We start from the raw sequence: 15,234 nt of genomic DNA on the forward strand, positions 1-15,234 counted from the left end.
ATTGGAGCCTCGGGGCTGAAGGGGAAGGCGGGGTGAGGTTGGCTCTGGCCTTCCTCGGCCCGGAACTTGAAGGGCGCGGCCGCCCAGTCTCACATTCTAAGCGTGACTCGGCCATTTCCGCAGAAGCGAGGCGGCCCCGGGAGCTCCGGAGCAAATGCCTGTTGCCCAGAACAGCCTGCCCCGGAAGCTGCAAGGCAGCCAGCAGTGTCCAAAGCAATGGTACCGAAAGCAAGAGCAACCCAAGGAATAATTCCTGCAGCGGCGAAGGTAGAAAGCATTTAGCCATCACCTGCTCCATTTTAATAGATTTAAAAAAATAAATAAAATGAAGACCTGATGGTTAAAGACACCACGGTTCACGTAATAGAGGCAAAACAAAGTGAATAGAGGCAAAACTCGTTTCAGTTTTTGATTCCACATTATGAAATAGTCTGAAATCTGCTCAAAGATGGTGCCTTACCCATAAATAATATTTGACTCAAGCCTGGATGAAAGGAATGATAACAGTTAAGGGGGAGCAGAGAACATCTTTCTTAATTCATTAAAAATAGGAAAAGCAAAACTGCACACTCTTTTCTTTTTTAAAATAACACCTTTGAAACAAAATAAATTTCTATTGCTGTTTATAGAAATTTTTAAAAAATGTTCCTTATTAGAATTCTATTATAAACTCATACTGCCTATCTTTTATTCTTAGTCTGGGGCTCACAGCTGCAGAAAGGAGAGTATTTTCTTATTACCTATATGCTTTTTTTCTGTTACCCTCCCTAATTCTTCCAGTCTCTTTTTTACTCCCCCAAATGATTATCTGCTGACCAAAATCAAGAGCTCTGCATATGCAGACATTTTCCTCTGAATATTTCTCACTTTTCTGAAAGAAATATTAAGATTATCACAGTGTCTTCAGATTGCCAACTTTGAATTTAAAAAGATAAGATTCATAGCTAATAATGAAATCTCCCTGCCCGGTCACCATTAGGCTTTTTTTTAGGAAATGGAGAGCAGACAGAGGAGAAAATAATGCTGAGATTAGTGATAAGAGGAAAATAAATGCTATTTAGGCATTGGATATTTTTCCTGCATGTGAATTTCAGATATTTAATTTCATAAATATTTATTGAGCCCTTTCTGCCTGATTATCAGAAATACAGTGTCAGAAAGAAAAAGATGAATATTACCTAATCACTATCCTTAAGGGGCTCATGATGGAATGAAAATATAGAAACATAGTTAGGTACAATATTAATTAATTAGAAAATATTAATGTAAAGAGAAAACATGGGATTAAACTGATTTTTGTAGCAGTATTGTGGAATGTTGTCTTATGGACTAAAAAAGATTGAACTGCATGTTCCAGACCGTGACACAACTTTTTCATTTAAAGATGTTTACTAAAATAAACTCTTATGAATCCTTCCATGGTTTTAAAATTGAGACTTGATAACTACCTCATATATTAATGGCAAGAAGAGTAAATGAATTTTTGGCTACTTTTGTGATCCTGGCTAGTGATTGTGATCTTATCACTAATCACTCCAACTTTAGGACCATAGTTGCCTGCTCTGTAATATGGATGTAATATTTCTTCTGCAGACTTCTTCCGATTGTAAGAAGCAAATTAATCTGTTGAAAGTACAAACTGGGGTTTCTGGGAGGCTCTGTTGAGCTGATTTTGGCTCAGGTCATGATCTCATGGTTCATGAGTTCAGGCTCCCGTGTTGGGTTGTGCACTGGCAGTGCAAGCCTGCTTGGGATTCTCTCTCTCTTTCTCTCTCTGGCCCTCCTCTGCTTTCACACGTTCTCTCTTTCCAAATAAATAAATAAATTGTAAGCACAAAGTATAAAATGACTGATATGGGTAATAAAGAACTTAAAATTTCCCCCTTGGTTCATTCACGTGATGCAGGTGAATAAATGTGTATCTCTCTGGGCTTCAGAATATATCCTGAAAGATACTAGTCACAAGCAACCCAGTGTATTAGAAATGGAAGATGCTGAATTCATCTCCCAGGAGTCTATCACTAGTATTACCGTTTCCGATCAAAAAGATGTGCCTGCACTATAATGGTCACATTTTCATTTCTTCTCTTCTTACTTCACACTCTGTCCTAAAGGAAGCTTGAAGACACAAAGATCATCTTTATATACAATAGTTCCCCCTTATCTGTGGTTTCCTTTCTGCAGTTTGTTGCCTGCCCGAGGTCAACTGCTGCAGGGGAGCAGATGATCCTCCTTATGACGAATCAGTAGAAGGTCAATAGGAGCCTGCTCTACTTCACAGTTGCTACATCATCATCTCCTCTCGTAGGCATTCATCATCTCGCATCATCACAAAAAGGGTGAGTATAGTAAGGTATTTTGAAAGAACAAAATATATATAACTATTATTATAGCATATTGTCATAATTGTTCTATTTTATTAGTAGTTATTGTTAATCTCTCATTGTGACTAACTTCTAGGTTAAACTTTACCATTCTTATGTAGAGGAAAACACAGACTAAATACAGGGTTCAGTACTCCGTGGTTTCACGCATTTATTAGGAGTTGGGAACAGTAGGCAGGACTACTACATCTAAAAATATTTTGTATATTTGGAAGTGAGTTCGGTTCCTCAAGTGTATCTTAATCCGCTTTGCCTATATGCCGTTTGTTTCTTGTGTGAACTTCACACTTTCTCCAAAAAGCCTTCATGTCATTTCTAAACCTGGGATTTCCTACTGGCCTCTAAGGATTAGGAAAGCTGCTCCATTTTGAGCTTATTGCAGGAGTTTATCCGCTCATGTGGATGTAGTTTGCCATATGATGGGATTCCCAGGAGTTTGGATAATAGGATTAAGTATTGTCAAAAAAAAAAAAAAATAGGAATAGGATTACGTATTGTCTACAAAATCCCTCTCTGATCTAGAGGTTAAACTCTTTTATGATGGGTTAAGAAATCTGAACATTTTCCTTGAAGGGTATGGGGGATGTTTGGAATTATAAAGATGGCAATAATACAAAGAAAATTGAGTATCTGGAAGCAGGGAAACAATAAGAGGGGTTTGGATTAACAAACTCCCAACCAAAGACTTGAAAGCATGGAAAAGGAGAGATGTGTGTGAGACAAAATCAGGTAAAACCAGGAGCACATGGAGGTTAATTGCAAAGGGAAATATGAAGTGGCAGGACATAAGGGAGGCTCCGTTGTTTCTAGCTTTATGATCTGAGTAGCGCTGAAGCTGTTATGCCCAGATTTTAATATCGCCCCCCCAAAACCTGAGACTGCCAGGGAGGCCGAGTCACGCATGCAAAAGCAAAGGGCTTTATTACAGGCTAAGGCTCCCCGGGGCCTAAACTCGGGCTCACAGACTTTACAGGCGTGGTGGATCCATGCTGAGAGCCCCAAACAAAGGGGAGGTAGAGCCTTTATGGGTTTGGGAAGGGGGAGTTACAGGAAATGGTGACACAGGTACAGTGACCCAATCATTATTATACAATATTATTGACAGCAGGTTTATCCAATTACAACATTTAGAGTGTTACCCAATTACAGAGGAGACCCAGGACCCTCACGTAGGGCGTGACTAGCCTTCTAGGCCCGCCCATAGAAGTGTTAAGGGTGTTAGCTGGCCTTTCCTGATTGGGTGTTACAAGGGTGGTCCCTCCTGCCTTGGGCAATGTGTGCCCTTCTATTGTCTAACGATTAGAGTCAGTTTGGTTCAGACCTGCGTCCTTACAAAGCAAATAATATTAAAAAAAAAAAGAAAAAACAGTTTTGGCATGTGTCTGTTTGAGGTCAGTGTGAGGAGGTTGGGTAAATAAATTTGAGTTTCTAAATGTTAGTTTTGAAGTGTGAATAATGATGGACATCAAAATGAAAATATACAGTAAGTTTTTATAAGAACAAATGCACAGATGCCTTGGTGGCTCAGTCAGGTGAGTGTCTGACTTCGGCTCAGGTTGTGGTCTCGCGGTTTGTGAGTTGGAGCCCCACATCAGGCTCACTGCTATCAGCCTGTCAGTGCAGAGCCCACTTCCTCTGTCCCTCTCTTTCTGTCGCTCCCCCACGTGTCTTCTCCCCCAAATAAGTAAATAGATATTTTAAAAAAATTAAAAAATGAAAATGCACGTCAGGAATAGATGGGAGGGTAAAGATAAATACATTTGGAAAGTCAAGGACATTGGAGTAGTAAGTAGTTTTAACCTGAAAGAAGACACCCTTGCTTAATTAGACTCAATGAATAGATTAGGTCAGCAGGCCAAAAACAGGAAATTTGCTCAAGTGGGCATTTAATACCCTAGAAGTATATGTGGATTTTAAGTGTTTGGTCTTCATATAATTAATATAGTAGCCTATAATAAAAATTGATATTATGGCAAATATTGATCTGGTGAATATTTATCGAGGATACTATTTACTTATTCTCAAATTCACGCAAAAAATATTGACTGAGGGGCACCTGGGTGGCTCATTTGGTTAAGCCTCTGACTCATGATTTCAGCTCAGATCACGATCTCATATTTCATGAGGCCAAGCCACACGTGTCTGGGCTCTGTGCCGGCAATGTGGAGCCTGCTTGGGATTCCTTCTCTCCTTCTCTCTGCCCTTTACCCCCCAAATAATACGTCAATTTAAAAAACTGTTATTTTATTGTTTATTTATTTTTGAGAGAGAGAGTGTGAACAGGGGAGGGGCAGAGAGAGAAAGAGGGAGACAGAGAATCCAAAGAGGCTCCAGGCTCTGAGATGTCAGCACAGAGCCCTATGTGGGGCTCGAACTCAGGAACCCTGAGATCATGACCTGAGTGGAAGTTTGACACTTAACCGACTGAGCATCCCTGAAGCCCCAACTTAAAGAAAAAATGGACTGAGGCCCTAATATGCACAGGCTAGTGGGCAAGAAGTTTGCAAAGGTAAGCCAGACAAACACACACATACACACACACACAAAATCCCTCTCTTAGGAGTTTACATTCTTAGAGGAGGAGACAGTCAATAAACAAAAGAGATGCATGAAATTTTTAGTGTGCTAGATACAAAGATACTTTATGGAAAAAATAAAGCAAAATGAGAAGAGCACCTTAGACGAAGTCTTAAGGGAGAAGTAGCTCAGGATGTCGTGAAAGTGAAGGGCAGAGAGTCAGAAAAAACCGTCAATTGTTTGAAATAAGTTGGAAAGTAATAAAAAGATCGAAAGGTGACCATTAGGATTAGCAGTGTTATCCTTATCAAGGACTTGGTAAGACCAAGTTCAGTGGGGTGGTGGTCGCGGAAGCCAGACAGAAGGAAGATAGCCAAGCAATGCCGAAACACCTTTGAAGTTGATGATGGTGAATTTATGGAGACTGGAAATGTGTGATTTTCCTCGAGCAGGTAGGTAGTCTTCATGCAGACACAGAGAAGGTGGATGGTTCATTGCGTCCAGGATTGCGGTTTTACCAGGAGGGTAAGAGAAGAAAAAGAGACAAGGGACTTTGGTATTTTGGCAAGTGTGATTGACTTGGTAGGTGTGAAATCTAAGCTGGACAGGGGGAAAAGTGAAGACAAGAGAGAGGCTGATCAACCATGCAGATGAGGACTAGTTATTAGTTGGCACGCTGGAAGGATGGAAGGAAGCACTGTTTTAGAGAGCGTGTTTTTAAGGATGGAGCAGTTTGGGGTGTGGTAAGTTGAGCTATAGAGAAAAGCCAGTTGCGGTGCCCAGGACTAATCTAGTTTATGTCTCTGGTCCTTGGGTCCTTGTTAATAGCACCAACTTCTACCTTCAGAAGTGTCTCAATTCAGAAAATAAATTATATGGTCCAAATGGTTTTTTATCATTTTGATATTAATTGGATGATATATAACTCGGCACAGAATATAAATTTCAATATATTAACTAGGAATTTCTTAAAGGCAATTATAATGAGTTATGTTTACAAATTTCAAGTATCTTTTTGGCAGTTACCTGAGCTTTCCTGGGTATTTGAGGAACTTGAAATGAAAGCCAAATTTTCAGTTTTGCCGTTCTGCTAGTAAGAATTGATTCAGACTAGAATCATCCACAGATGCTAAGGCTGAAAATGGGGCTCCAGCTACTGTGCGGATAATGTACAATCTGAGGAAAGATTTACAAAAAAGGACTTTAGCTTTGGTTCCTAATGTGAAGTTCCTTTTAAATCATCTACCAAATAGACCAGTCCCCAGCTGGGATTGGGCCTTTCCTTAACAGTCTCTCTATACTATTCTTCCCAGACATAATTGCCTGGATTTTCAAATATTTGCTAATGTCTTTGTCTTTCTGGCCAGCCTTGCCCAGCTGTTGAATTCCTCTGCCGCGTATATCAGATCTCCTGTATCCCCACTTGTCAGATCTGAGGCTGGAGATTACGCCATAGCTCCAGCATCCATTATATTTCACTTTTGACTAAATCATCGCATTAGTTTTTTATAGTTTTTAGAGCGTTCTCAGCACTTAGACCCCTGGTGTCCTGCCTCAAAGAGTAAAATGTCATGATGATTTAATCCTGAAATAGAAAAAATAATTCTGTTATTTTCCTCACAATGGCTTTCTTCAGCACTGTATCCCCCAGGTGTATTGATTCTTTCCCCTCCTTTAATCCCAGAGTTTACTTTAATGATAAGACCTTTACATTGTATTGCACTTGTTCCTTTATAAAGCTGTCTATCCTTTTATAGTTTATGGGCAGTGACTATGTCTTATTTTTCTGTGTTTACCTGAATGCCTAATATAATAACTAGTTGGTAACAGACATTAACTAGAGGCTTAAAAGATCTGACTCTACTACTCTCTACTCTTAGTCTTTGTCACCTCAAATTCATAAACACCATCTCACTTAAAGAGATTTTGGCACTAGACTCACAATCTTTTTTTTTTTTTAAGTTTGTATTTATTTATTTCTGAGAGAGCCAATGTGTGAGCAAGGGAGAGGCAGAGAGAGAGAGGGAGGCAGAGAATACCTCTGCACCATTTGTGCTGAGCAGTATGAGGGGCTTGAACCCATGAACTGTGAGGTTATGACCTGAGCTGAAATCAAGAGTCAGACATTTAACTGACTGAGCACCCAGGCACCCCTCACAATCAACTTCTATGAATATCTTGGTGATATCTCTGTCCCCATCAATGACCTATTCAATGCTCTGGTCTTTCAGTTCCTCAATTCCATGTGTAAAAAGGTTATCCCAAAAACTTTAAATTGATACCATTTTGTAGACAAAATTCCTTAGAATTGCCCTTGAGAAACTTGTGTTAATATATTATTAGAACTGGTATTTCAAAATAATTTTACTTACTGATGACAGTATGTTGTATTTAAATGGGTCAAAATTTATTGTCCAAAGTCAAAACTGACAACCTCTGCCTTTTTCAAAAAAATGTTTATTTATTTATTTTGAGAAAGAGAGAAAGAGAGCGTGCACTCAGGGGAGGGGCAGAGAGAATTCTAAGCAGGCTCCACACTGTCAGTACAGAGCCTGAGCTGAAATCCAGAATCAACTGCTTAATTGGTACCCCTTTCAGGCAGCCCTGAGAATCTCTGCCTTTTGAGTTGGATTGTTTATCTTATGAACATTAAACATCAATTCTTAATGTATCTGAATTTATGTCTGCAACATTACTACTTGTTTTCTAGTCTTGTGACTTGTTTATCTTCTTCTGGATTAAGTGGATATTTGCTAATGTACCATTTTAATTCCTTTATTGACTTTTAACTATATTTTTGAGTTATTTTTCTTCGTAGGTGTTCTAAGAATGACAACATATATCTTCATTTATCAGAATATTCTTTAGACTTATAACTTAATTCCAGTGAGATACAGAAAGCTCACCCCACTATAGTTCCTTGTTACAAATCCAACAGTAAAGTGTTATAATTACTGTTTTATATAATCATGTCTTTTTAAAAAGATTAAGAGAAGAGAAAATATATTTACCACTTTTTTTTTATTAACATTCTTATTAACCAATTCCTCTGCTCTTCATGTCTTTTTGTGGCTTTGAGTCACTGTGTGATGTCACTTCCTTGCTCTACAGTAGTTTCCTTCTTTCCCCACTGTGTAGCTGTTGTTAAATATATTGTATCTCTATGCAATAAGCCCCCAAATTAATATTTATATAAGCTTATATAATCTATAACCCCCATATTCAATCTTTTTTTTTTTAAATGTTTTATTTATTTTTGATACAGAGAGAGACAGAGCAGAGGGGGAGGGGCGGAGAGAGAAGGAGACACAGAACCGGAAGCAGGCTCCAGGCTCTGAGCTAACTGTCAGCACAGAGCCTGACGCGGGGCTCAAACCCACGAACGTGAGATCTGACCTGAGCCGAAGCCGGAGGCTTAACCGACTGAGCCACCCAGGCACCCCTCAATCTTATAGGTATTATTTTATGCTATAGTTTTAAAAAAATTAAGAGGAGAAAAGAGAAGGCATGAAATTATGCTGTCTTTTGTAATTGCTCTATAATTACCTTTACTGGCAATCTACTCTTTCACGTGGATCCAAATTACAGTCTAATGTCACTTCCTTTCTGTCTGAAGAACGTCAGTTAGTATTTCTTACAAGGTAGGTCTGCTAGCAGCCAATTCTTTCAGTCTTTATCTGGAAATATCTTGCTCTCTGCCTTAGTTTTGGAAGGATGGTTTGCTACGTGTAGGATTCTTGCTTGACAGGTTTTGTTTTCTTCTCTTTTTCCTTTTAGCAGTGTAAATTGTCATAACACTGACCTCTGGTTTCCATTGTACCTGATTACAAGTCAGTTAATGAATCCTATTGGAATTCCCTTGTACATAATGAATCATTTTCTTTTTCTGTTTTTAAGATTTTCTCTTTGCTTTGGATTTTAACATTTGACTACAATATGCCTACCTGTGGATGTCTTCGGTTTTCCCATCCTTAGAATTTATTGAGCTTCTTTGTTGTGTAAATTAATGTTGTTTTTTATAATGAAATTTGGGAAGTTTTCAAACATGGTTTCTTCAAATATTTGTTTCTGTCCTTTCTCTTTCTTCTCCCGCTAGTCGTCCCATTATGCATATGTTCTTGTACTTACTGGTATCCCGTATTTTTCTGAGACTTCATTTTTTTCATTGTCTTCTTTCTGTTATTCAAAATGTTTAATCTGTATGGATATATCTTCAAGTTCACACATTCTTTCTCAGCCAGATCAAATCTACCCTTGAGCCACTCTAGCAAAGATTTCATTTTCATTATTTTCTAATTCTGGAATTTCATTAGATTCTTTTTGACAATCTCTATCATTTTATTGATGTTATTGATTCAATGAATTGTCATGGTACTTTCCTTTAATTCTTTAAATATGATTCTCTTTAGTTCTTTGAACATATTTATAGTAACTACTTTGAAGTTTTGCCTGCTAACTTCAAAACTTGAGCTTCCTTAAAGGCAATTTTTCTTGCCTTTTTTAAAGAAGTAGGACACTTTTGAGAGCATGAATTGTTATTTAATAATTACAGTCAGACAAAATACTTAAAATGGCATGGTTCTGGTAGAACTGGGGTATATGGCTGTACTTACCAGAATGCAATGTGACACCTGAAAATTTTAACAAATTGAGATTCCATATTTCTTCTGAATTTCTATATCTGGAAATGATGCCTTTATGAGACACATAAATTCTTTGTTCAGAAAGGAATATATCAGTTTAGGAACTTTACTTGATATAAGAGAATACCTTGATACTTTCTACTGAAGAAAATCTTAAAGGTCCAAAATCAGAAAGTTTGTTTAAAGACTATGTGTGGCAGAGACTTAATTGCCTATGCAAAATTGTATTCTCCCCTTACTTATTGCTGGCAGATCCCCATTTTATTCCCATTCACCCCTGTCAGAAGACCAGGAGGTATTTGTTGTAATCTTGTTTCCCTTAGCAGTGATAGGTATATGGGTGCACATATGACCACTTTGTAGATAATGAGACATGGCAAAAGGTCTACTTCTGGAAAACTCTTTTTCTCTCTTAAAAAGAGACTCATTGAAGAAGCAACGCCTTTCTGTTGCATATGATTCTTAGAACTGAGGCAATCATTTTTTAACGATCTCTTCTAATTAAAAGATCTACTTTGAGGCTAAAGAAAGATGGGAAGAATCTGGGTTTTTGATACCATCATGAAGCCTCTCCATTAGCCAAATCATGAGTCACGGCACTTTCAAACTTCTTGGTATTTGAATTATTAATTTCTTTTTGTTGTTGTTGGTTAAGCCAGTTGATTTTGTCTTCTTTACAAGTAGTTTAAAACATCCTGAAAATTTTAAAAAGAAATTGTTTCAGAAGAAAAGTATCAATGGATAAGATTCACTCAAACTTAAACATAGTATATTTGTCACTGTTGAACTATGTATATCATTTTGTGCTATCCAATATGGTAGCTGTTAGTCATATGTGGCTATTGAGCACTTGAAATGTGCCCAGTCTGAACGAGGGTTCAGTAAGTGTAACATAAACACCATGTTTTGGAGACTTAGAACTAAAATGCTAAAAAAGTAAGGTATTTCTAATAATTTTAATTTATTAAGTGTTGAAATGACAATATTTAGGACATATTAGATTAAATAAAATAGATTGTTAAAATTAATTTTACTTTTTTCTTTTTACTGTTTTTAATGCAATTGCTATAGAATGTAAAGAGATGTGGTTCCTGTTATATTTTTACTGGACATCATTTATCTAGACAGAATCCAAGAATTCTATCATTTGCCAACTGAGATAAGGGACGGAATTCTTTGAAAGGCTTTATATTTGACTGATGGGGTTATTACTGAGGATGATGACATTAGAGATTATATACAATGCTTGACTAGCTAAAATGTAACTGGAGATCTCTGGTGGGCTGCAGTTAAACTTGGGAGGGCCGTGGGTGTTTTAGAATGCTGGAGGAGGAGGAGGAGGAGGAGACAGAGGAGGAGTGGGAGGGGCCTGGGCTGCCAGGGGGCTGGTGGAGGCTGCCTGAGGAGGGTTACCTGCTTTGTAACTGCCCCAACTTCAGACTGCCCCAGGCTGGCCCTCCCAGGAGTTTCTGCAGTCCTTGGGGAACTCTGTAATCTGTGTGTTGTATACAAAGTTTAGCACAACAATAGAACGCATAGTCCCTTGTTGTATATCTCTGATTTGATTGGTCTCCTGTGATTGTTCACCTTTAAGTCATGAACCTTTTGTTTTTGGACCTCTCAAATGTTGTACTCAGCAAGCCATGAGATTTGTGATTGGCCTGACACTGCAATAAATGAGAATAGGACTGAGGCAAACAGGGTCTTTGTCTGCGAAAGTTGACCCCTATGCCTTCTGCTCTCTTAGCAGGGTTTGCTGGCCATTTCCAGCATTTGACACTTTGCAAATGCTATTTCTATAGCAAAATTCAAATATAAATCACAAATTTTAGAAATTATCTAAAATGGGGGAAGTATGAGGCTCCTGGGTGGCTTACTTAGTTAAATATCTGACTTCGGCTCAGGTCATGATCTGGCAGTTCAAGGGTTTGAGCCCCGCATCAGGCTTCATGGTGACACCTCAGAGACTGCTTCAGATTTCGTCTCCCCCTCTCTCTGCCCCTCCCCCATTCACGTTCTGTCTCTCTTTCTCACTCTCAAAAAATAAATAAACATTAAAAGAATGTGGAAACCGGTACACTTAGTTTTGCTAGAATTGTTAAGATTTCCACATACTTAGGATTGATTATAGAATCTAGTTTATATACATTCAGGATTTGGGTACCAGATCCTATGGATGTATTTTCATATCTCCCTCCTGTCTCTGAGATGTTAAGTAATATTTGGGGACAAATAAATGCATACTGTACTATTTCAGTTCTCTAGGTCAGAAAAGTAAGTTCCTCTAACTCTAAAACCCCAGATTTGGGGTTCTATCATAGGGTATGTGTCTATCAACAGGAAAAGCTAAATTAAAATTTGATTTAAAAAATATAATTATCATTTCTAGAAAAGCTAGAAATAGAACATAGCCCGATATAGACTCGCCTTATGTTCCTATGTAAGACTCTGAGGGGGTGGACGAACCTTGCCCTTTCCCTCACACTGAAAAGTAAACACTTCATAGAAGTGTTGTTTTATCTCATATTGCTTGCCAACACGTCAGTCTTTAAATTTAGAAAAAAAATAGTTGAATGTATAGATAGATTTTAAAGTGTACATTTTGGCTGAATACATAGGAAAGTAAATTTCTATGTTTTAAGGTTTTCGTAAAAATCTTGTTTGCTCTACTTTTAAAGGGAATAATTTGTATGGATTTATATTAATTTTATATAACCTCTTTCAGCAAAATATACTGGTTTCTAGCAGCATACTAAATATATGCACCCATTACAAATGTACAGCTATAGGACTGTTCATGCACTATTGTAACTGCGTGGCTAATAAATATATATTACTGTGTGCTGCATGCTGTTCTCCATACTTCATGTAGATGAATTCATTTAACCAGCTGTATTTTCTCAGAATTTATTCACAAAAATCAAATCTCTAATATTATATCATATTTTTAGAACTTAAAACCAATATCCTTAGTGTTTGAAGAGAAAAGGTCAGTTTGGAAGGTTAAAGTAAAATCTTCAATCTAACATCTGGAAAGATTCCATATAAAAATCAATAGCAAAAGAAAAATATTTCGGATTACTAGGAATAATAAGAGCATAATAAGATACTTGGATGGTTTTCTTGCAGCAAAAAAACATGCAGTCCTTCACGAGTAGAAAAAAGACTCCATCTGTGCAATTATAGACAGAACACAATTGTCATCTGTCATATGTGTCCTTTCGCCACACACAAAGAATCTAGTTTAGGATTAAGATTAAATATCAGACCCCGAGACCACATACTACATCAATTTATTGTTGAACCTGGATGTCAAAGGAACTTCCAACCAAAAGAATTATTTCAGAATAGTGTCAATGTAATTTATTACCACTTTTTTTTAGTCATTAAATGTAAAGAGATGTCAACTATAAATTCATATGACTTTTAAGTTTAAGTTTTGTGAAACCCATTGTAATCTGTTTGGATTCTTTGATATCAAGTGTTCAATATGCATGTAAAAATGTGTCTCCTTTATTTTTTGAGAGGACCATTGATTCAACATGTATGTAATAGCGGAGAGTACAGGGCAAGGACTAGGATGTTTAAATAATGTAATAAAACATTAGCATGATTTTCGCTCTTAGGGCCAGGAGACCTACAGTAACACAACATAAGTGTGTAATGACCAAAAATTATGCTTGCTAAGATGTTAAGGGCAAGGAGATACGAATGGATAAAAAGAGGCCATTTAGGTCATTTAAGCTTAACAAGGGCAGAGAAATGGAGATGTTCAAGAAAGTGCGGTCACAGAATACATAAACCACTTCCTGCTTAGAGTATTCTCTACATATTCATGCAATGAGTTCATGCAGTTCAACACACAATATTCGGCATATCATTCACAATATCAGCATTTCATTACTCAGAAAGTAATGAAAGGGAAGAGGATTTATTTCTGGAACACGGCTCCCAGGAGAGTATGCCACCGCTAGGGGGCAGCAGAGGTGCTCTTTGGGTCATCAGCATCCTCTCAGAATTTCAATTCAAAAATAACCAGCCGAGCAGAGTGGCGCAGCGGAAGCGTGCTAGGCCCATAACCCAGAGATCAAAAATAACCAACTACATTTGCACAGTGCTTTCCAGTTAGTGAGTGCTCTTACCACTCATTTCCATTATAACGCAATTGAGGATATTCTATTCTTACCCATTTTTCAGATGTAGAAAGTAAAGCCTGTGGAAGCTCCAGGTTACCGTGCCAGGAAGTAGTACAGTTGAAATTGCCTTTTCTCACCCCAAAGTCTGTGCTGGGACTAATAGGCTATAGAGAGCATGTGGTAAAAGTCAGGCTCCTGGGAACATAAATTTCAGCCTAGAAAGGAGAAGCCCTTAAATGTTTCCATTCTAAGGTATACCATGGACTTTATATTGGGTTTTTTGTTGCTAGGTAGGAAGAGATACATAATACTCCATGTTAACTTTTTAAAAATAATTTATTTTTGAGAGGAGGGAGGGACATAGAAAGAGGGAGACAGAGGATTCCAAAGCAGGCTCTGCACTGACAGTATAGAACCCTAAGTGGGGCTCCAGCTCAAGAACCATGAGATCTTGACCTGAGCTGAAGTCAGATGCTTAACCACATTAAGTTGCATTTTAACTTCAGAAAATTAAATATATTAAAAAAAAGAAAGTATGTTGTAAACTTAAGGAAGTTAAGTTTACAGCATACTTTCATATGTGTATATATATATATATATATATATATATATATATATATATACATATATATAACATGTATAAAACAGAAGTTTATTTATGTGTGCATATTCATATTTATGTGTGTTTGTGTGTGTGTGTGTGTGTGTGTGTGTGTGTGTGTGTGTGTGTTGATAGCCTTTTAAAGAAAATGGTATAGTGGATCTGTACTCTTTTTATTCCTGGGCTTGTCTTTCTAATTCTCCCCCTTCTTGTTTCATACTAAAGTGTATTTAGGGTCAGTGTTCACTTGAAATTTCATTTATGTTTACCAAATGGTTCCTGACTTACTAACAAAGTTAGGAAAGGATCTTATGGTTTCCCTCCCTTCTTGAGAGCACTTATTCCTTTAAATTTTTTGAATGTTTATTTTTGAGGGTGAAAGGGAGTGGGGGGAGAGACACCAAGAGAGGGAGGGGCAGAGAGAGAGGGAGACACAGAATCTGAAGCAAGCTCCAGGCTCCAAGCTGTCAGCACAGAGCCCAGTGCAGGGCTTGAACCCAAAAGCCGTGAGATCATGACCTGAGCCAAAACCAAGAGTGGATGCTTAACTGAATGAGCCACTGAGGCATTTATTCCTTTAAAAAAGGCAATGTGCAATTTCAGGTCAGGTAACAGTGGTGATTTGCCAGAGTCCAGCTCCAGCAGGTCCAGGGCTCCTGGACGGTGTCGGCAAAAGGGAGTGAGAGAGCCTCAGCTTCTTTCTGATCACGAGGCAGGCATCTCTGCACTGACCCGAGAGAGTCAGCTTTATTTATTGAAAATATGTATGGGGTACAAAGAGGAGTGGCAATTGCCTTAGACAATGATTTTTGATGACAAATTCTTTGGTATGTAAACATTTCCCAGAACATAGGTTGGTAGAAGACTCATGCATAACCTTTATCACTAGTGATTGAAGTAGGTGACTAGATGCTTCATCACATAGGGAAGGAAGGGATCTTTAGCATTCAAAT

The sequence above is a fragment of the Suricata suricatta genome, chromosome 3 (genome assembly GCF_006229205.1).
Source record: "Suricata suricatta isolate VVHF042 chromosome 3, meerkat_22Aug2017_6uvM2_HiC, whole genome shotgun sequence".
Lineage (NCBI taxonomy): Eukaryota > Metazoa > Chordata > Mammalia > Carnivora > Herpestidae > Suricata > Suricata suricatta.